This window comes from Squalius cephalus (genome assembly GCF_949319135.1).
Source record: "Squalius cephalus genome assembly, chromosome: 19".
Taxonomy (NCBI): Eukaryota; Metazoa; Chordata; class Actinopteri; order Cypriniformes; family Leuciscidae; genus Squalius; species Squalius cephalus.
The window spans coordinates 5,850,099-5,871,283 of record NC_137140.1 but is presented as its reverse complement, the minus strand read 5'-3'; the positions used below and the strand labels follow the sequence as shown (position 1 = coordinate 5,871,283).

At 37.6% G+C, this 21,185-nt stretch overlaps 1 protein-coding gene across 8 annotated transcripts in view; it reads right to left on the bottom strand.

Annotated features, from left to right (window-relative positions):
- plce1 (phospholipase C, epsilon 1) overlaps positions 1-21,185 on the bottom strand; it is a gene marked incomplete at its 3' end in the record, with an annotated part of 81,457 nt that overhangs the window by 51,444 nt on the left and 8,828 nt on the right. The window contains exon 1 of one of the 8 annotated variants that reach the window (XM_079851327.1): positions 3,631-3,657. The exons of the other annotated variants lie outside the window; for them this stretch is intronic. Of the gene's footprint in view, positions 1-3,630; positions 3,658-21,185 lie in introns of those variants that run through there. 8 annotated transcript variants of the gene reach the window in all.

Genomic DNA, 21,185 nt, shown 5'->3' with positions numbered 1-21,185 from the left:
TGCAGTCAAACACATGCCTGAACTGAAGTGTCCACAACAACCATGCAAATTATAATTGCATAATGTTTTCATTTTGAATCGGTTACGTATGAAAGCCCATTTCCGCCTCAGAATAAAATGAATAAAGTTTATTGTGACTTTATTTCCCATTTTAACTGTATATTTCGCAATATGACAATATCCTTCCTTTTCAACCTTAATGAATATCTCACAATTGTGACTATATTACAATATGACTTTATACATCTCATTTTCAGCTGTATATCTTACACAATGACCTTATATTTCACAATTGTGACTATTCCTTATTTTAGTTCATAAACAGGCTTCCATAGTTAGACCAGACACCATAATATAAGAATGAAAGAATTACATTTTTTGGATGAACTCTCTCTTTAAGCAATTTCTTATTGTTGTGGCATAAAATAAGGACTACAAGTATTTGGGAACAAGATGCTGTCTCCTTTCACCCCAGTTAAAATCCACAATTTCATTTGCATGATAAAGCTGAATTTGCACATCAATCAAGCCCTCTTTTCATTTGTTCTGTGCCCGCTCTGTAAAAAGCCCATGACAACGGTGACATGGCCCACCTATCTAATCAGTGTAGCCTATTTACTCCGCAGCCTGTCATATCCTGTATCTCGCCTCACGCTGTGCATTAATCCACTAGTAATGAACCGCAAACTGTCAGAGTAGCTATTGACTGGAAATGGGTTTGATTTATTCACCCAGAGCGCTTGCTGTCAGAGCTGCACTCGGGCATTATGACTCAGCACGGATCCTCAGGGTTGATACGGGATGACCTGAAGATCCATAGCACACTGAGAGCAAGGTCTTATGTGACCCAATCGCTGCAGCTGTCACAGACGGGCTAGGCGTAGTGAGTTTGTAGGAAAGCGGCACATGGGTGGTCTAGGGTTACAGTGAAGAGGGGCCAAAACGGGACCAGAGTTCAGTGTGTATGGGAGTGTCTATTGGGAGATATGACTCGCAAGTTTTTCAGTTGCAGATGTATGCATGTATGCATGTATGCATGTATGTATGTATGTATGCATGTATGTATGTATATACAAAAATTAAAACAGTTTGTCAAAGCAAACTTTCCTGGAAAAGTCTGCCAGTAACATCCATGTCACTATGATCAGATGCTTTCTTAACTGCGGTTTTCTCACCACTGTCATTTTTGTTGTGTGTTTATTTTGTTATTGAGAGGAAGCACATATTTACATATTTATCTAAATGTCACTCTCAGCAGTGTGGGGAGTATTTTGAACTTCTTTTCACCCTGTAGTGAAGAACAAGAAAGAACTTCGCTGTGAGTATATCAAGGCCTTTCATTTGCCTCTGCAGTGAAAGCTTACTATAAAGTAACAGTTTAAAAGGTGAACTTGCCAATAAATCCCAGTAATTGTATTTAAGCTAAAACCTCAGATTCGCCCCCACCGATGGCCTTCATTCTGTTAAAAGCAGACAATACAGCAGCAGCCTTCGCCATATTCCTAAGGGACATACAAATAACTTCCTCAATGCATTAATCATGTGTGACACACATTCTGCCAAGAACAATCATCTAGAAGTTAGAATTTTAGTTGAGGTTAGAATCGTGCCAGCATCTCTTTGATAAGGTTTCCACAAGAACAAGCCATAGTATGGAGAGCTGTATGGGACTTCTAATCATTCCAATGCACAGTAATAATGAAAATGAGAAAGACAGACCTCTCTCCAAAAGTCCAGTGTGCATTGTGTGTGAATTTGGTCATGTTATATATTTCATACTGGTCTGTTAAACTGTTCTTACTTCTTTACTTTGGTTGTTGCACAGATTATGTTGTTCTTTTTTATTGTTTGGAAGACTGAAAGCAAGCTTTTAAAAGCGGGACTGACCAGCGAACAAACAGCTTTAAATGACTTCATCATGACAGGTCTTTCATCCAGGCAGAGAGCCATCCCCAATCTCGTCTTATATGACCCCCTCTCCCTCTCACTGGATGGATGTCTGGCCTTCTTCAGAACTGACTAAATATTTTACATCCGCGCCAGTGTTGCCTTCTTTTCCAGACAATGCTGGCTTCAGCCAATCACACATCAATTAATTTTGTCTGGATAGCCTGAAACGCAAATATCTTTGCTGATATAGATGTTCTTATTGTGAGAGAGCCACTGTTTTTTTTGGTTTTTTTTGCTTAAGGACCATGGCATTTATCAAGCACTCGAAAGTGGGAATATTATATCCCCCTAATCTAATATCCTACTCATAAAGCAGCCTCAGAAAGCATGAAGAGATGTGTATGTATGGAATAATGTTTTCTTATGAGGAAAATCTCTTATGGCAACATGACTGGACCGATACGTGAGTTCAGAGCTTGTGGCAGAGTTCCAGTTTTAGCGATTTCTGCTGCTGTAAACGTTACTGTTTATGGTCCAGTCTCATTCATGAGATTCCAGCTGTCAAACTCAACGATCCTGTCTGAGTGCTATGCACCTGATGGCTAATTTTGACAGAAACTACTGTGCGTGCAACATGGCAGGAACCCTATGCAACACTGTAAACAGTAGATGTCACCCACCTTTTTTTGGCTTTCTTATTATTTAGGTGAGAGGGTTTTGTTTGTTTTGTTTTTTTGTAAAAAAAAAAAACTCTAACAATTTCCACAAAAGGGTATAATATACAGCCTGAAACACTTTTTCAACAAATGGTCAGTGGAGGTACTTCCCCTTCAGGAAACTGAACTGCTAATATACATTTTATATCCTTTTTTTTTTTTTTACACAGTTTTAACAATCTAATAAACTTAATGTATTGAATAATAATTGAACAATTGTATTGTCAGTTATACATAAATTAAACAGACATGAAATCAAAATGTAATTATTGATGTGATTTTAATTGTTACAGTCAAGAAGGTAAAACTAGCTACTTTTCATGTCCGTTTAATTTTATGCTAGAAAATACTTAATAATATTAAAAATATGTCTTTAAAAAAAAAACTGGGATTTGTGCATATAATGCTTATTAAAATCTGATGTGAGCAATAAAAATGAGATTTTCAGTTCTTAACCTTTGATGGGAAATGCTGGGAATGGACCGTCCATCACTTCACTTCTGTCACCAGACTGAGAAACAATGGCCACCATACAAGAGCTGCTTATGTGTGAAACCCATAAGACACCAAAAAATGCGTTATTGTCACAGACACACACATAGAGAGTGAACGTCTACGACCAGCACCACTGCGTGACAATACAGAGACCAGTTCCCACAATTCAACTGAACCACATGGGGACTCTAAATCTGCTCAGCAAACTGCACACTTAACAATGATTGCTGATAGTCTCCCTCACTCAGAGTGAACCTATTCAAATCTCACACTTCTTTGGCAACTCAAGACTCAACTAAATGGAAATGACATGGAAAGAGAAAATCTTGCAGATTTGTTAACTTATTTTCACATTTCAATAGCGATCCTTAAACAATCCACGTCACATTCAGATTCAGCCTACGGTTAATAATAAACTGACAGAGAAATAAGCACAGCAGACATTTCAAAGCTGTGTTTTCTGACAAAATATGCGAAGTTTAACATTTAATATCACGCAGAAAAAGGACAAAACCTTCAAGTTACTCACAGAACTCCTTGCAAATCCACCTCAGAACCTTCAATTGATCCCTGGGCCCCTAAAAACTAGGTTCACAGCAGCTTTTCTTGTGTAAGAGTCACATGTGAGATTTAGTGTGGATGTGGCCGCAGGGCTGCTGTAAGCCTGGAGGCAGGTTCAGGCCGTTAAAGAGCGTTCAGTGACTCTGATGTCTTTGGAGGACTTGGTGCTGTTCTGGCACAAGGCAGAGAGAGGTGGGGCTGCCCGCTTCATAATCTCCTGTTGAATTTCACATGTTGCCGTCTCAACAAACCCCAAGACGCACTCTACGATCGCTTATCACAATTCCCTGGCCTGTGCGTTTGTGTGTTTGGCTGTGGACTCTCAGCACGTGTACGCAAAATCTGTGCATAAGGGGAACGCCAAAAGAAAGAGCCAGAGATCACACACTATTTGTACAGTATGTTTATACTCCAGTCCAAGTCTGTTGAGACTGAAGGGATAGTTCACCCGAAAATGACAATTTGGTCATCATTTACTCACCCTAATGTCGCTCCACACCTGTATGACTGACTTTCTGCTGTGGAACATAAAAATGTGTTAATAATCTGTTATACTCCCTTATAACATATTTTTTTTGTACTCCTATTCTTGCCAATCTCTGTACATTTGACTACTTGTTGTCTTTTTGCAATTTTATTCTCATTTCTTATGTTCATCTAATTTGATCATTTTTACCTTAATGCCACAATATTCAATGCACAAATGCATCCAAGTAGCTGACCAGTTTTACATTTCACTGACTTGACTGACTTGAAATGTAACAACTTACATTTCAAGTTGTTTCCTGTACATATACAGTAACTGTTTGGCAAATATTAAAAATCTTGAAAAATATTTTGAAGAACACTGGAAACCAAACAACATTGAAGCCCACTGACTTAAACTAAAAAGTGCAGAGGCATTTCTCAAAATGTATTTTATGTTCAACAGAAGAAAAAGTAATAAGTTTGGAACAACATGAGGGTGAGTAAATGACAAACTTCATTTTTAGCTAATCTATCCCTGTAAATTAAATAATGACAGTCATTTTGAAATTAACCTCTTATTTTCCCTTTCAATTCTATTAGTGTGATCCTCTGATCCATTCAAGCCCTGTCGAAAATTAGTCACACACATGCATATGGAATGTTATACAATACTAAAACACACCGTAGGAAATAAATAAATAAATCAAATTCAATAACCAGCAGGAGAGAACAGTTATATTTGTTTTAAAGCCAGGATAACCAAGTAACATAACATTTTTCACAGAAGTGTGATCAACTTGACATTGTTTATAAGCTGTTATCGTAAGATTAGGTAAAGTCATGTAACATCAACCTATTGCTTCAAATGTTAAGTATGTTTTTTGAGACATTAAAAGGGCTTTGGGATAAAGGGTTAAGAGCAGCGAATATCTGAATTTCTTCCAGTACTGTAAAGCTACAAGCGTACTGTGACACAGTAAATCTGGAACTTATTAGAGAGAAATGAGGTTCTCTGTGGGATGCTGTTATCTCATCCTGTTTCTCATGATGTCACACTGAAACTTTCACTCTAAACCCCGTTCTGCAGCCTCACGACAGAAAGATCATGTTACTAACATGAATTATAACAAAGCGCAAGCAGAACTAAGTGCAAAGCTCAACTACTGAACTCTAAACTAGACATTTAAATCAAAAGTCCACACTAGTGAGAGCATGCAAGAAGAAAAAAACCTTGATCAACCTACTGTGTGCAAAATTCCCATTCATGCCAGATGATCCATCGTCAACCTTGTTCCCAAATAGTGGGGTAGTGTCTTTACATTCTTCCTGATGTACTACAGATGCCAAAGGAAGAGCAAGAGAGAGAGAGTGGGACAGAGAGCGAGCCAGTAGCAGTTTAAGTAAGACCGAAGGGATCATGTCTTGGGTCAGGTTCAGCTCCCCTTATTTGGATATGAGGCAAATGGGCCGCGGTAATAGAGGTAATGAAACAGATACAATCATTCACGAGAGAAACGTCTTCAAGCAGACTGTATCCCGGTGACAAATGAGAACTGCACTGACTTCATATTTACATTCCTGTTTATTTGCTTGGCAGACACCTCTTGCTGAAGTGACTTCTAATCCCGCTGTCATTCTTAAGGCATATTTTGAAGCATATAATCAGATCTTGCCTGTAAACTCATGAATGTTGCAAACACAGCGGCCAGATGAGAAGTCGTGAAACAACGATGCACTCCAGAACACTTCAAAAGAAGAGGAGCAAACAAACGGAGATGATGATGACTGGATATATATTCAAACTCAAAGACATTAAAATTAGCAGCTGCCCACATAAACTCACAGTCTTATAAGGAAGGTTACGAAAGTGGCTCAAAAATAAAGAAATAAATGTAATGAAGCAGTGTTTCTACAGTATTAGCTGTACTGGCAATTCAATACCCAAGTGTTGAAGCCAGCTGTGACAAAAATATAATGAAACTGATTTCTGTACAAAAATTTGTTATAACATATTACAAATAAACTAACGAGAGTACAAATACAGTGCTTTCAGTTATTCAGGCTAATCTAAAGGCTGTAAACAAGTTATTATCTATTATTTTGGTTTCTCACACATTTTTTTTATTTATTATTATTACATGCTTTTAGAGTTTAGACTGCTAGGTACTTGTTTGCATCATTTGTTTTGATTTATTTTATGGTTTCATTTATTATTTATTTGAATAATTATTTTATTTGTTTTATTGTTTTATTATAATAATTTTAAATTTAATCTGGTAATAGTCATAATCATTTGTAACTTTTAATACCTTTTTCAACATTACTTTTATTTATCTCTTATGTGCCAGTAAATGATCGGGCAGCTCAACCCTTCATTCTACAGACTAATATTCTTGTTTGTGCAATTATCTAATTAGACAGTACAACGGCAGAACCTGTGCGTGTTTCATCCAGGGATTCTTGCCCGATACCTGTCATTAACAAACGCTCCTTGCCGTTGCTATATCAACCTTATAAGCAGAGACCTCAAGTGAATTTCCTCGCAAGACAGCAGATTACAAACACAACCTGAGCAGAGATGAAGAGAGACAGAAAACACACACTATAACCTTGAATTTCTGTTGAATACATGGCATTAATACAGATTTTAAAAGGAGAAGCGGCAACATGACCTTGAGATGATGTTCTTAATGAATGTGTGATTAGTTAACATGGTAGTTAATGCTCATCAGCAAAAGGATGTCAAGTAGCACTCTGAAGTCCTTCAGTGGGACAAGAATGAAATGAAAGGCAAACCATGATTTCCTAAGTGACAACAGGTTTTTTTTCCAGTGGTGGTTGTCTCAATACATGAACAGAGCAGAAAGAACTGGAATATTCTCTCCATTCCCTATAGAGGTTCAGAGTACTGCCAGTTACTGAAGTTGTATAACACTGCCTCCAAGTGGTACAGTTCACTGCAGGGCCAAACGCACAGAGACCAATGATCTACAACCTATTTAGATTCAGCACATCTGAACAACACAGTGGACTGATTTATTCTAGTGATTAATTTTTTTCCACAAAAAAAAACAACGTGATTTATGTTGGAGCGGCTATTGAATTTCCAGCATACATATGAACTCTGTCAATAGAAAACATCCCAGGATGCATCTCGTGAAGTTGGTTCACTCTCAGAAAAACAGGTACAAAAGCTGTCACCTGGGACAGTACCCTTCAAAAGGGTTCTAATATGTACCATTTAGGTACTTATATGTACACTTTTGGAACTAATATGTACACTTTTGGTACCAATATGTACCTTTGAGGGACTAATATGCACTCTTCAGGTACAAAGGTGTACCTTTTGAAAAGGTACCGCCACAGTGACAGCTTTTGTACCTTTTTTTCTGAGAGTGAATTGAGTGAATGTTCAGAATGTGTTCTGAAGTACACACACACACACACACACAAATCAGATTAAAGGGATAGTTCACCCAAAAAATGTGTCATTAATTATTCACCGTCAAGTCATTCCAAACCTGTAAAGCCCGGGACACCCCAAGCCGACGGTCGGCCGTTGTTGAATGTTGTTGGTCGGCCGCAACACATGTTTAATCGGCGTCGGGCCGTCAGTGAGAGAGAGAACTCTGATTGGCTGTTCAGCTTAGTGAATGAGTCAGTGCATGAGAATAATAGCAAAACAGCGAGCAAAGAAGTCAAAACGGTAAAGATAGACGCTGTTCTAAATTTACGTCATCTTACCTGAGCGAATATTTTAATATTAACACGAGAGGAGTGGAATAAAGAAAGTGATCAGCAGGATTGATATTCAAAACTGTAAGCATGCACTGCTTTGTTTACAGTTTGTGTATCTGCAGCGCCGGGTTTCCCCTTTTGAATGACGAATATAGACAAATATATCCGCAAAAATACCTCGCAGAACACGCATTCTAGCTGACAGTTGGCTGTAGTTCTCTCAGTGTGTTCAAGTGCAGCTTTTTTCCCCCGACGCAGGCGACACAAGGCGACAACACAGTCGGCTTTCATCGGCGCTAGTTCTTTTGGGTCGGTTTGGTGTGTCCCGGGCTTAAGACGTCCGTTCATCTTCGGAACACAAATGAAGATTTTTTATCTTTTGAGTTTTTTGTTCCTCCATTGACAGTCTACACAACTACCAATTTCAAGCCCCAGAAAGATAGTGAAGACATTATTCAATAGCCATTATTCAATTTTATGAAGCATTGCAAGCTTTGTTTGCAAAATATTAATCTCAAATGCGCGTTAACGTCTGCTCTCACGTTAACACACCATGCATGCATTGTGGTGCTCTCGTGAATGTGCGTTGGATATTAATATTTTGGCAACACGGTGTGTGTGACACTCTACCGGATACATCCGAGTACAGAGATTAGATGTTGCTGGCAACCAATCATTTTTTCCCCAAATACCACACATAATTGAACTTTTTAGGATGCATGTTACCAGAGGTGCACACCAGGGGGCAGAAATCAGCAACCACATTAGAAAGATTCAGTCTGTTGAATGCAATATATCAGAGGTGATAAACATAACATTAATAAACCGCTTACAGTATATTTACTGAGAAATAAAACATTATCTGATATCTTTAAAGGAACTGTGATTTAGGACTGCAGATTTTACCCTAAAGTTGAGAGTATCATATTTTGAAAGAAAATGAAACCTAATTTTGTCCCATTAAACAAGACATCAAGACATTATTTTCATGACAGTTAAACCAATTTTTAAACCAACTGGTCATTATAACAAAACAAAAAAAATTGTTTTTTGTATATTTTATAGCATTATAGATCAAATGACGGTGATTACTTATTTTTAACGACAGAAACAATCGTATTCTTAATAGAATATAAACGATTATTTTATACAATATTTTTTATGTGGCAATATGGCAATACTGTCACTCTACAGAGACAGAATCAGAAGAAATACAAATGTTTAAGGTTTGGTGAACGGGAATGATCTCTCCCGTGCAGTGGAAAGCATGCGCCTTTGGCCTTTCTGAGTGTTTGTTTTTCATGACACACACAGAGTTCACCACTGGGATTCCTTACCCTCCAGAGAACATGACAACACACGATGAACTTGATTTCCATCCATTTTCCCAGCATGTCGGAGGAGCTCATAAATCCTAGACCATTACACTCATTACGTTATGGCAGAACGATATATTATGTCCTATCGTTTAGTGTTTGACTCTAGGGGTTGAACGACTTCAGTTTTTTTTAAAGTCAACATTAATGTGATGAAAGTCGAGTCCGCGTTGACTAATCGCTGGTGACATTAATGAACAAATAAGCCTGAACCTCGAGCTGAGACTCAAACGCCTTAATTGTCATAGGTACTGAAAGGGGCGTTTTTACTGCTTGATAAATAAAGCAGCACGCCACAAAGCTTCATGTGCTTGTCGTCTCCTAATTAGGACCCAAAATAGATAAATATTAAGTCTGCTTTTATAAAACAAAGAAAAGTAGCTATGGCATGGTAAAGAAGTAATGTGCCAGGAAACTGTATATTTGTACAGTGTGCGCGTGTCAAAAAATCTATTCAGATTTCAAGCTTGTGACATTAAATGCGCACATCAACCTGATCACCTTATGTAGCGTTTATCCAAACACTGCGTTCGGATTCATCAATCAGAATGAATTCATTCCTATTTAAACAAAAGGTGTCCATGTAAACGTAGCTAATGTTTGGCACATTCAACCACCCTTTGAACAAAGTAACATGAAAAACGGATTTGACAGCATCCCATTTATGCATGTGGCATAACAAAAGCTTGAAAAGACACGCTATTGTCTTTCAGTGGAGCAACAGTCTGTATCAGCAGCCTAAAATCTGGGCTGTTGGTCCAGCTGGGGCTGAAAGCAGCCTGCCATGCACATTCCTCGCTCCTCTGAATCACAGAGAGAGCAGTACTCCACACCTTCCCCGAGTAACACCCTCAACTGCCAGCAGTCCTCCGAGGACAATACAAATGACAGGTTAAGACAAAACACCCAGGAGGGAAAGATAGGACAACCTCAAACAATCAAGAACAGAGTGTTTCAGCCTGAACATCATAAATAGGGAAACTCCTTAAGTGTAATAAAAAGGTGGTTTACCTCTAGTTTAGAGTGATTCAAAGACTGAACGTGACTCATTTGCCTTCAGGTATTTCAAAGAAATCTAGGCTAAATTACCAGACTAAATAACTAACTTGATTTACAGATTGGCAAAAATGGATGTGACTTTAAAATCATCTGCCTTTTCCTTTTCTGCTTGCATTTGTGAAAGTCTCTTGTCTTGCCAAGTTTTTTTTTTTTTTTTTTTTTTTTTTTTTAAATGGCTTTTTCATATTCAAATCCTGTTGGAATTAGGGATGAGCACGAGTATTCAAGTCTTTTCAAAAACATTGATGAGGCATTAATTATTAATAGAAAGTGTTCTTTTTGATTATGTGTGATAAAGAGGTCACTATCTGCTTTCTGAAAGGATCTAATGTTGTTTAAGGACTAGTGCTGTCAAAAAATATAGATATTTTAATATGTAGTATTGATAATGAAATATTTGAAACTGTTCCAATACTCCAATTCTACAGTATGGAGACACCGATACCAGCTGCACCATCTCCGACAGCGAATAGACACACACTCGCCTCCGGTCACTCACTCGTCTCATTCGCTTCGGTTAAATAGGCCTAGGCCTAGTGCTTGTATTGCGAATCATTTTAGTCAAGTGGCCGTCTCTGGCATAATGCCGCCTCTCAAACAGCTCGCGAGTACCAAATTGACTTCTTTTGCGTGGCTTATTGCTCTTAAACGGTCAAATACATACCAAATGATGTCAAAATGCCTGTCTTGCCGAGTATTCAGGTAAATACAATCAGTTTTGGAACATAAATGGTTGAGAGAAAACGCATCTTGTGTAATCGTATAATGGATCCATGCGTATGCTCTTAAAGTGACAGCAGTCTAATATTCCTGCTGCTGTACATGTTAATCAAAGAACAAAAGACAAAGAGAAAATCACTCTCTGCTCTTGACTGAATAACTTTTGTAACTTTAATTGAAAGCATTAACATGCATTTCATTTTTACAATTAAAACTATCCAGTGTTATTTTACATTTGATTACTTTCATTTATGTAGTATTTCTAACCTGAATAGTATACTACTTTTATACCCGCCTGAAAAACTTAAAGCCATGTTTATTTAATTTGTCTCTTTATTCTATTGTATTTATTTGTGCTATTGTTTGCAATTAGTTTTTTTATTATTATTTTATTACTGATTTGTCTTTTTTTGTAAATGTATTTTAACATTCAAATAAAAAGCTTCTGTGTCTAAGTTATTACAACAAAATTACCCAAATTATGAAAGAATTTAGATAACAAATTATCTGCATGGTTGTATATATGGCAGTTTTCCCCATGGTATCGAAAATGGTATCGAATATCAATATTTTTCAAGGTATCGTTTCCAGTATGGTGACAACACTATTGAATACAGCCATAATAGTGCAATGAATTCAGACACTAGAAACTTTCTTAAAGGGGGGGTACAATGGTGTTTCATGTATTCAGAGTTGTTTACAGTGTTAAAGAGATGGATTCTCATGCTTAACATGGCCAAAGTTTTTTAAAAATATTTTGGACGAATAACGGAGAATTTCTGTGCCGAAATCTTACTTACGGGTTGGTACAAGTTTCGGCTGGGTTTTTTTCGACCGTGGATCTAATGACGTAGACCAGAGTGGAACTCCTTATATGAGCATTTCTCCCGGAAAAGCGCGGCCGCGCACACGTCGACCAGAGGAGAGCGAGACCGCGCACATCAACGCGCTTCAACAGGAAATCATCGGCAGCGCTGCATAGTGTCTCCAAAGTGTGTTTTTGGATGTGAGGGAAAGCTTACCATGTTCAGCTTCCCAAAGAACCCAGCGTTAGGAACAGTGGATGCAACGATGAATGTTTTATAAACAAAGCCCAGATCGACGGATTCTCTCTATGGCTCTGGCTTCGCCCACACGGCCCGCCTCCAGACGCTCGGTTTTTTCCGGAAAGACTCGGTACAGCTTATCTTTCTTTTATAAATATAATAAAACTAAAGACTTTTTGGAGATATGAAGGATGCAATACTATAGGTACTCAAGATTAACAGGAGATTGAGTGAAAATGAGCATTTCACCCCCCCTTTAAGTGATTTTAATTCATGTTGACATTTGCAGCTTTTCAGATACACATTTATAACACAGACAGTATAATTCAGGTATATTTTGGGTCCGAAATCCATTCCACTTCTATAAGAGCAAATCAAACATTAAGAATGAGGTCCCAGTTTGAGCACCAACAGGATGTTCCTGAGAGCTCTTCTCAAAAGCACCTGCTCCTCTGTTGACTGTTCTGTCCATTTCAGTTTCAGTAGACTCCATTTAACTAGAAAAGAGTTATTACACTCAGGAACTTTAGCCAACACAAACACAAAACCACTCTGAACTCAGAGCCGTTTCACTGGTACAGTTCAAGGTTCAAAGTAGTGATACTTCAATACACCTGCCAGACCAATAATCAATAATTTGGATGATTATCTGCAATGGCTGATAACATTTCCAACTGGGCGATTAGTAGAAGTTTTTGAGAATTTTGAATAAATCTTCAATTTTAAATATTTCAATTTTCAAATGAAGCACCACACCTGAACTTGCGGCCTTGCTATGATTTCAAGGGGAAAAGGGTACAAAAGCTATCACTAGTGTGATATCCTTTCAAATATACTTTTTTCTTTCTTTTTTTTACCCCTAAATGCTGCCATATTAGTACCTTGAAGGTATTTAATGGTACATACAAGTACCTTTCAAAAAGGTGACAGTGACAGCTTTTATTCCTTTGTTGTGTCTAATTTGTCAATTAAGGTATCAGAAGTGTGCTCACGAACGTCGCTAAAATCACCCTTGATTTTTGTAGATGAGAATGAAGTGTAGAAGAAACTCCTCTAAATGGCTCATTGTGTGTCTTGAGTTCTCAGAAACACAAGGCATACTTTGTGTGCAGTATCATGGCCACAGTGTCCCTCCCCCCAGCCTTGTCCTGTGTTTTGTTTGGCGTTTAGATGGACGCTCTGCTCACTGACAGAAGTGTGCAAGTGAGAGTTAGACTGGTCTTATCAGAACCTGCCAGTCTCTTCAAGGTCTGAATCAGGATATGATGTGGTTTATTGTGAGGCTCTCTAGGTGGTCTCTGTCCATGAGGGAAATAACTGAGGCTGGTTAGCATTACGAGAATGAGAGGAATGTGTTGAGGTGTCACCCCACTTGTTTGTTAACCATATCATCTTCCTTTTATTTTATTTATTGATATTTGTAAAACTTAAAGTAGCGACGCTAACTACAACTCAGCTTTTCCAGTAATAAGCTACTTTTTCCATTAGTAGCAGTACTGTTTTTTCTTTTGTGACACTGTACTGCACACACAGCTTTACAGCCAAGCAAGCTGAGTGAAGCAATAAGGAAATGTGCTTTCATAAAATGTCCTCTCTCACCATTATGAAGCACTGGGAAGTCTGGCGCATTTTTGTGAATTTTTGTGCTTAGTGGTTAAAAAAATTATTAACCAATTCAGTTGAATCCCTACAAAACATTTGACGTATTTTACACTTTTAGATTTATACAAATTTATTTATATATTCAATTACTGATTTATTTATCTTTAATTTATTCTATATTAATAGAATGTAACAAATAAGAAAAATTATGATTCCTTTTATCGCATATATTATTTTTTTACTTCATCTCCTGTAAGTTTATGTACTTTACTAAGCTAAAATCTATAGCAAACTCCAATCCATGCTGTTACTTTCTAACATGTTTTTCTTCCTAATTCTTCAGTCTTATCAGTGTGGTCATTAGTCATTACCTGTTAAAAGACCCCTGGCCCTGTTGCTAATCGGCCAATCACAAGGCAGTGTTTATCTTCCTGTGGTGTGTCAGGCAACATCCATTAGGCTCATTTCCTTTAATACTACAAAGGGCTGTAGTTAATTCCATTTTCAACATAGTCTCTCTTTTCACACCAACCCAGACAACAGTCGGCATGAAACGGAAGTTGTGATAGTCCTTTCTTCCCTTATTGTGACATATACGAGTGAAATAAGAAAAAAAACAAGTGGGAAGGGACTGGATTTTGTCCTTGGGAATTGATTGGATCATGGGAAGTTAGGTGGTGCAAACTAAATGGAGGCAGATCTATGCCAGTTGTGGAGGATATTTAAGGGCAACTAAAAATGAAAAACTTTTTATGCGTTTTGGTCATTCATTTACCAAATGAGAAGGTTCCAACCAGTATAGTTTAACAGCATTATTTAAACTATCGGTATCGGCAGGAATCATCCTGAATAATCGGCTATCGTATCAGCGGAGAAAGTGATATAGTGGTTTATTTGGTGATACAAGCATGAAAATTGGCATGAGCAGTCTCTGATGGTCACTAGACAATAAGCCACCCACATCTACTTGAAATTTCAAGATGGCGGCCATTTTTCAAGATGGCCGACACCTTAGTGGAGCAGTTAAGTGATATAGTGGTTTATTTGGTGATACAAACATGAAAATTGGCATGAGCAGTCTCTGATGGTCACTAGACAATAAGCCACCCACAGCTACTTGAAATTTCAAGATGGCGGCCATTTTTCAAGATGGCCACCGCCTTAGTGGAGCAATTAGGTTCATGGCAATTTTCATGCTTGTATCACCAACTAAATTATTTCTTAAGCCTAATTGCTCCACTAAGGTGTCGGCCATCTTGAAAAATTGCCGCCATCTTGAAATTTCAAGAGGCTCGGACAATTTTCTTGTCAAGTGACCCATGGAGACTGCTCATGCCAATTTTCACGCTTGTATCATAAACTGAATTCTGCCAAACATAAGCACTTAGCCACTCCACTATCACAAGCAGCTTTTCCACAAGCTGAGGTAAATACTAATATATAGAAGGTGCTCAGTGTGGGAACACAACACTAAAATAATGCAATAAACATTAATTTACCAAAATAAGATGTGACATAAAAGCCTATTGTACATTACTGATACCAAAAAAATTATTTCAATGAAAAAACATTAAATGTGATCCTCACAAAGAGAATTCTGAGAATGTTTTTTCACTGAAAATTATAAGATGGCTTGTTCTTTTTCACTTGCAAAAACTGTAAAAAAAAAAAAGAAAAAAAAAGACATGAAACGTCTTATTAGACTAATTACAGTTGCTATTACAGAGTAAGGGTAGGGACACACCAAACCGACTCCAAAGAACTAGCGCTGATGAAAGCAGACTGCTGTCGCCTCGTGTCACCTGTGTCGGGGCAAAAAACTGCACTTGAACACACATGCGTGTTCTGCGCCTGCGTGTAAATGAGACAACTGTCTATTTTTGCAGATATATTCGTCTATATTCGTCATTCAAAAAGGGTAACTGACGCTGAAGGCTGTTTTGAATAACAATCCTGCTAATCACTTTCTTTATTCTACTCCTCTCGTGTTAATATTAAAATATTCGCCCAGGAACACTCAAGTAAGATGACGTAAAATTAGAACAGCGTCTATCTGTACCGTTTTGACTTCTTTGCTCGCTGTTTTGCTATTATTCTCATGCACTGACTCATTCACTAAGCTGAACAGCCAATCAGAGTTCTCTCTCTCACTGACGGCCCGACGCCGATTCAACATGCTGAATCAGCCCAAAAAAAAAAAATGTACGGTGTCCAACCAATGGTGCGGAACACACCGAAAAAACTCAAAAATGACCCGTTCAAAAATGACCCGACGTTGCCTAACGGCCGATCGTCAGCTTGGTGTGTCCCTAAAGGGAACTTATTGTTGTTAACCATGTAACAGGTTTTAACTGTAGGATTTTTTACAGTCTTTTACTGTTAAAATTATAACTCATGTAAGTCATGTACAATCTCATGACTGTTGTCTGAACCGCAAACAGCACTGTGGTTAATGTCCCCTACTTGCAATCTCATAAGCTCCTTTTGACTCCTCTGCGGTGTCCACTGAGACAACAAAACCAGGGGTCAAGGCCGGGGGAGGTCACAGTTTCAACTCTGCACTTCCTCCTCCCTACTGCTGCTATAATCACAACGGAGACGATTAACAGATGCCTCTTGGATGCCATGTAAGGGCTTGCCTTTAAAACACATGTTGAGTGGGAAGCTCTTTGCACAGAGTGTCAACATCTGAGGCTGTGTGCAAACACCAGTAAAAGCTTAAGAACACAACAAAAGTACAAGCTCAGCTTAATTAAAAGGAGCAGTCTGTCATTTCATTTTAAGTCTAGATGGACAGGCAAATACGCCATGGGAAACTTTCTGAATTACATGATCGCCAAGCTGTTGACCCCAGCAGTCACACATCTGAATCTGAGGGGTTAAAACATTTTCTGAGTGACTTTCTGAATTGGAATGTCTCAATTAAAGACTGATAATTCAGTGTTTATTGTGATGGTGCATGTAGTGTACTGTTGATAAGCAGCTATGAAGCTTGCCAGAAAATACTAGGCTACTCATTTAACCTGTTTATGAGGCGACAGGCTTGTGCAACAGAAGTACATTTCCTGTCAGTCTTAGTGGCAGCCAGAGAACTGGAAAATACACAAAGCGTAAGTTGCACAACATGTCTATTATCATCATCATTATTACACTGCCTGAACTTGTAATTATTAACTTTCTAAGTAGGTTGACAGTATGGCAAAATTACTTTTCTAAAAATTCTTGAAACCAGAAAGAATGTCATAAAAACTTGGGTGTTGGCACTTTTGAATTGGTCAAGAAAGCAATATATAAGTATACCAATTTCAAAAAGCATTGTGTGCTTTTTTTAAAGTTCTAAGAAATTACACTTGAGAAAACTGCTAATGAGTTCACACCTAAAAAGTTACTTGCATCAATATACAAAGTTTCAAAAGGACAAGTGCCAATTCATATTCAAATCTGGACAATAAAATAACCATACCAACACTAAAGACTGCATTATGGAAAGAGTGGCCTAATAAAGCAGACCTTCAATTATGCAAATCATCATAATGGCTTAAAGAAACAAAGTTTCTTTTGTTTCTTTGGCAAACTTTGGCTTTACAAAGTTTCAAAAGGACAAGTGCCAATTCATATTCAAATCTGGGGCCCGTTCTTCGTACGTTGCTTATTACATCCGAGATCAAATGACACATCCAAGATGATATCATCGTGCGAATCATGATCTGGCTAACTCGGTTCTTCGAACACACTTGCCGGATATGATTAGTATAGCTGGATTGTGTTATCTGAGATAATTGCGCGTTCATGCGCTGGTTAAAAGGGGATATGTATCGATAGTAGAAACATTGATCAGCAACGCTGCTATTGGCTGCTCAGCGTGGCCAAAGAACGCACTCAGTTTTTCTCCTCAGCAGAGCAAGAACTAATAGTCGAAGTTTATTCGGAATTTTAATGTTTAATCAAAACGCCAGGGAACACCTCAAAGTCTGCAAAAGCCAGGAGAGAGGGCTGGCAAAAAGTAGCAGACAATTTAAATCCGTTAGAAGTGGCCATGTTAGATGTTTTTATCACTTATTAGCTTTTTTTTTTTTTTTTTTTTTTTTTTATAATTGCATAATTACTTTGTGCATTGTAATGTCAGAGTCACCACACTAGAACATGGGAACTAATAAAAGTGAAGTACAAAAATATTCTACATAATGGTAATTTTTAGTTATATTATAGTCTCTTTTATAAAAGGCACTGTTAAATAAATGGTGTTCTGTTTATAAAAGCAACCAAGAAAAAGGCTGAGAAAAAAAAAGAAAAGAAAAGATCTTAGTAGCCTACACTGTAAAATAATTTTTGCTGCATTAAATTAAGGCCGTATAGTCATTTCAACTGTTAAATCTTGAGTAATGATGAATTGCTTTGACTTGTGAAAGTGAAAACTGATAAACTTATGTTAATGTAAAAATATTTTGCCATGAGTTATTGATCACATTTTTCCCGAGTGTAGTTCATTGTAATGACATTGTGTTTTCCTCTTTTGTGCACTTTTACATAATACACCAACACTTGTATCTGTTCCCAAGAAAGTGGTGGCTGAAATATGTGCAGTAAGTGGACATTTTCTAACTTTCCAAAGGAAAGAAAGTATAAGACTTTGTAATGTCCATTTGTTTCCATTGCACTGGACAGTGAATAAACCCTCTCAGATAACTGTCATATGGAGGAACTAGCCTACCTGCGAGTGCATAAATAACTTTACTTAATTTATACTTGTATGCTTTATGGCTGCAATATAAGTTGCAGGATTCCACATCTACAGAAAGGCCTACAGAAGAGTCTGCACAGACAGAGGAGACATAGGCCTACAGGTGGGCAGTGTAGAGCCAACTTTTCCTTTTTATTTGTTGCATGAGGCATGTGTCTAATATCTCTTGTTGCAGGCACTTGACCACTGGCTTTTCTTTACAAAGAACAATTGAAATAAAACTCAAGGAACTAAGCATATTAGTCTTTTATTAAACATTTAATGAAAAGTGTTTTTTTTTTTTTTTTTTTGGCAATGTTGTGTAATATGGCACATGCAACAATGTCCCAGGCCCTGTCAGGTGTGCAACCCTCAGACTTTTCAGACACTGAAATCTTCCCTTTAGTTAGCCAAAGTTCATTTCATTGTGTGCCCTTGTCCTGGCTAGAGCTGCATTGTAACTGGTTTGGGTCAGGGAATGGGGTCATGAAACACCTGTCTGCAGGAACATGTCATAATCACCTATAGAAAAAATGCAGTTCTGTTAGGATCAGCATAAGTGTATGTAATACAGTGAGCTTGATATTTAATTGTGGAACTTTTCTTACCACTTGCAAATAATGTGCATACATGTGAATCTCTGAAAATGATTAAGTCATGCACAGATCCTGGCCATTTTGCTTTCACATTTGTGATATGGAAGATTTTAGTCAACTGCCTTTTTTTATTTTATATAATATTACTAATCTGGAATATTAAGAATCACAATAGTAACTGGGCTGCACATTTACATTGTGAATCCCCTTTCTGTTCACATAATCCCCTTCATTGAGGCCTTGATGGCAGTCTATGGTTTAGCCTATAGTCTATAGTACCAATCACGTGAAGCCTGAGTGACATATCTGTAATCGGCATGGTCATGATTGTATGATCTTCATAAAAAATTATGATAACCTAAAAAAAAAAAAAAAAAAAAAAACTGCTTTACAACATTGGGTCTTAAGTGGCTTGAAAAAAAAAAAAAAAAAAAAAAATAAACCATAAAAGCGACAAAAAACGACAATCTCACGAATCACGAGAAAATATATATAGGCTATATATATATATAGGCTATATATATATATATATATATATATATATATATATATATATATATATATATATCTCAGAAAGTGCACTATCGCGCTGCGCTGGACTTCCCGTATCAGCTCCGCTTATGAAGCCGCGGTCTAATCCTGTTAACATGAAATAAACCTGCTCCCGAGCAGGTTTAAGTTTGCGCACCTGTTGCTATGACAGCAAGTCCAGGATGAGCGTTGAAGAACCAAACAATCCAGGATCATGCCAAATCGCCAACAATCAAATCCAGCTAAGTGAGTTAGCGACGTACGAAGAACGGACCCCTGGACAATAAAATAACCATACCAACACTAAAGACTGCATTATGGAAAGAGTGGCCTAATAAAGCAGACCTTCAATTATGCAAATCATCATAATGGCTTAATGAAACCAAAGGGCAAACTCTCTAGGCTATGTCACTAGCATAAGCGCTAAGGCAGGGGTATTCAATTAAAGTTTAAGAGGTCCGGACAATACTTTTTTGGAACAGTTACATTTCCATCGAGGCAGCCATATTACTTTGTAAAAGAAAGAAAAAAACCTAAACACTCAAAATAGTCATCAAAGATGAAAATCTTGGGCCCAGAGAGCCAAAATAGTGATGTCTAAGATTTTTTACCAAAAATGTACCCAAAAAGTAAATATTTCTCCCACCTGGATATTAATATAACAAACAATGTACAATACATAATCTAGTAATCAAAACTCTCATCATGAGGACAAAACAAATTTAACTAGCAAGTAATTTAAAGAAAATTTGTCTTCCCTTGCCATCACTAAATAATTTTCCAAATTCTAATAGTTTAATATGAAATGCTCTTTAAATGCTGATTAATAATGCTAAATGTATTAAAAAAAACATCTAAAGACGGCACACATTAACTTGCCTCAAACCTGGTTTAGGTAAACTGTCAAGAGTCATTATGACAGACAAAAATAATTGTATTAGCTGTATTCTTGTTTTCTACAGTGTTTTAGAGAAAGTATCCATTTTGCTGCTCACAGTGTTCCTGCTACTGTTGTTAAAATAACCACGTGGTCTGCAGCTCTTAATGTGGCGCTTTACCTTTTTAGCGAGGGAGAGAGTGAAGCAACGCGCAATGGAGAGCAAAGGGCTTGAATGAAACACTTTTAGCTCTAGGTACAAAACATAGATATAGCTCTGGAAGATCATTACCATAAACAACCCTGAGCGGTTGTGGTGTGAACCGCTCCGTTGTTTTGACGCGCTGCTCACTTTAATCTGTAGAAACAGTAAAATGGCGCAATTATGACCCACGGTCTGCACAGAACCAAGCCGTGGTCCGGATCCGGACCGCAGTCCACCTTTTGAATAACACTGCCCTAAGGGATGTAATATGCACTTTCTATATTAGACTTATTTTGCAATTGTATTAAACCACTACAAGCTGCTTCTCTTTTTTTGCTCCATTTACTATTCCCATTTTTAACCTTTTCAATTTGAGATAACGCCGGGCCGCTCTTCACCATGGTTCAATCCAAAACCACACTGATGTTGACACAGAGTATGTGGGTCCAAAACAAAACCCCATTAACAAATCACTGGAACACTAAACTGAAAAAAAGTGAAGAAAAAATGGTTTCGTCTCGAGAGGAGCAGTGACTACAACACATTTATTTCTACTCACCAACTCAGTGAACCCATTTTTCACCT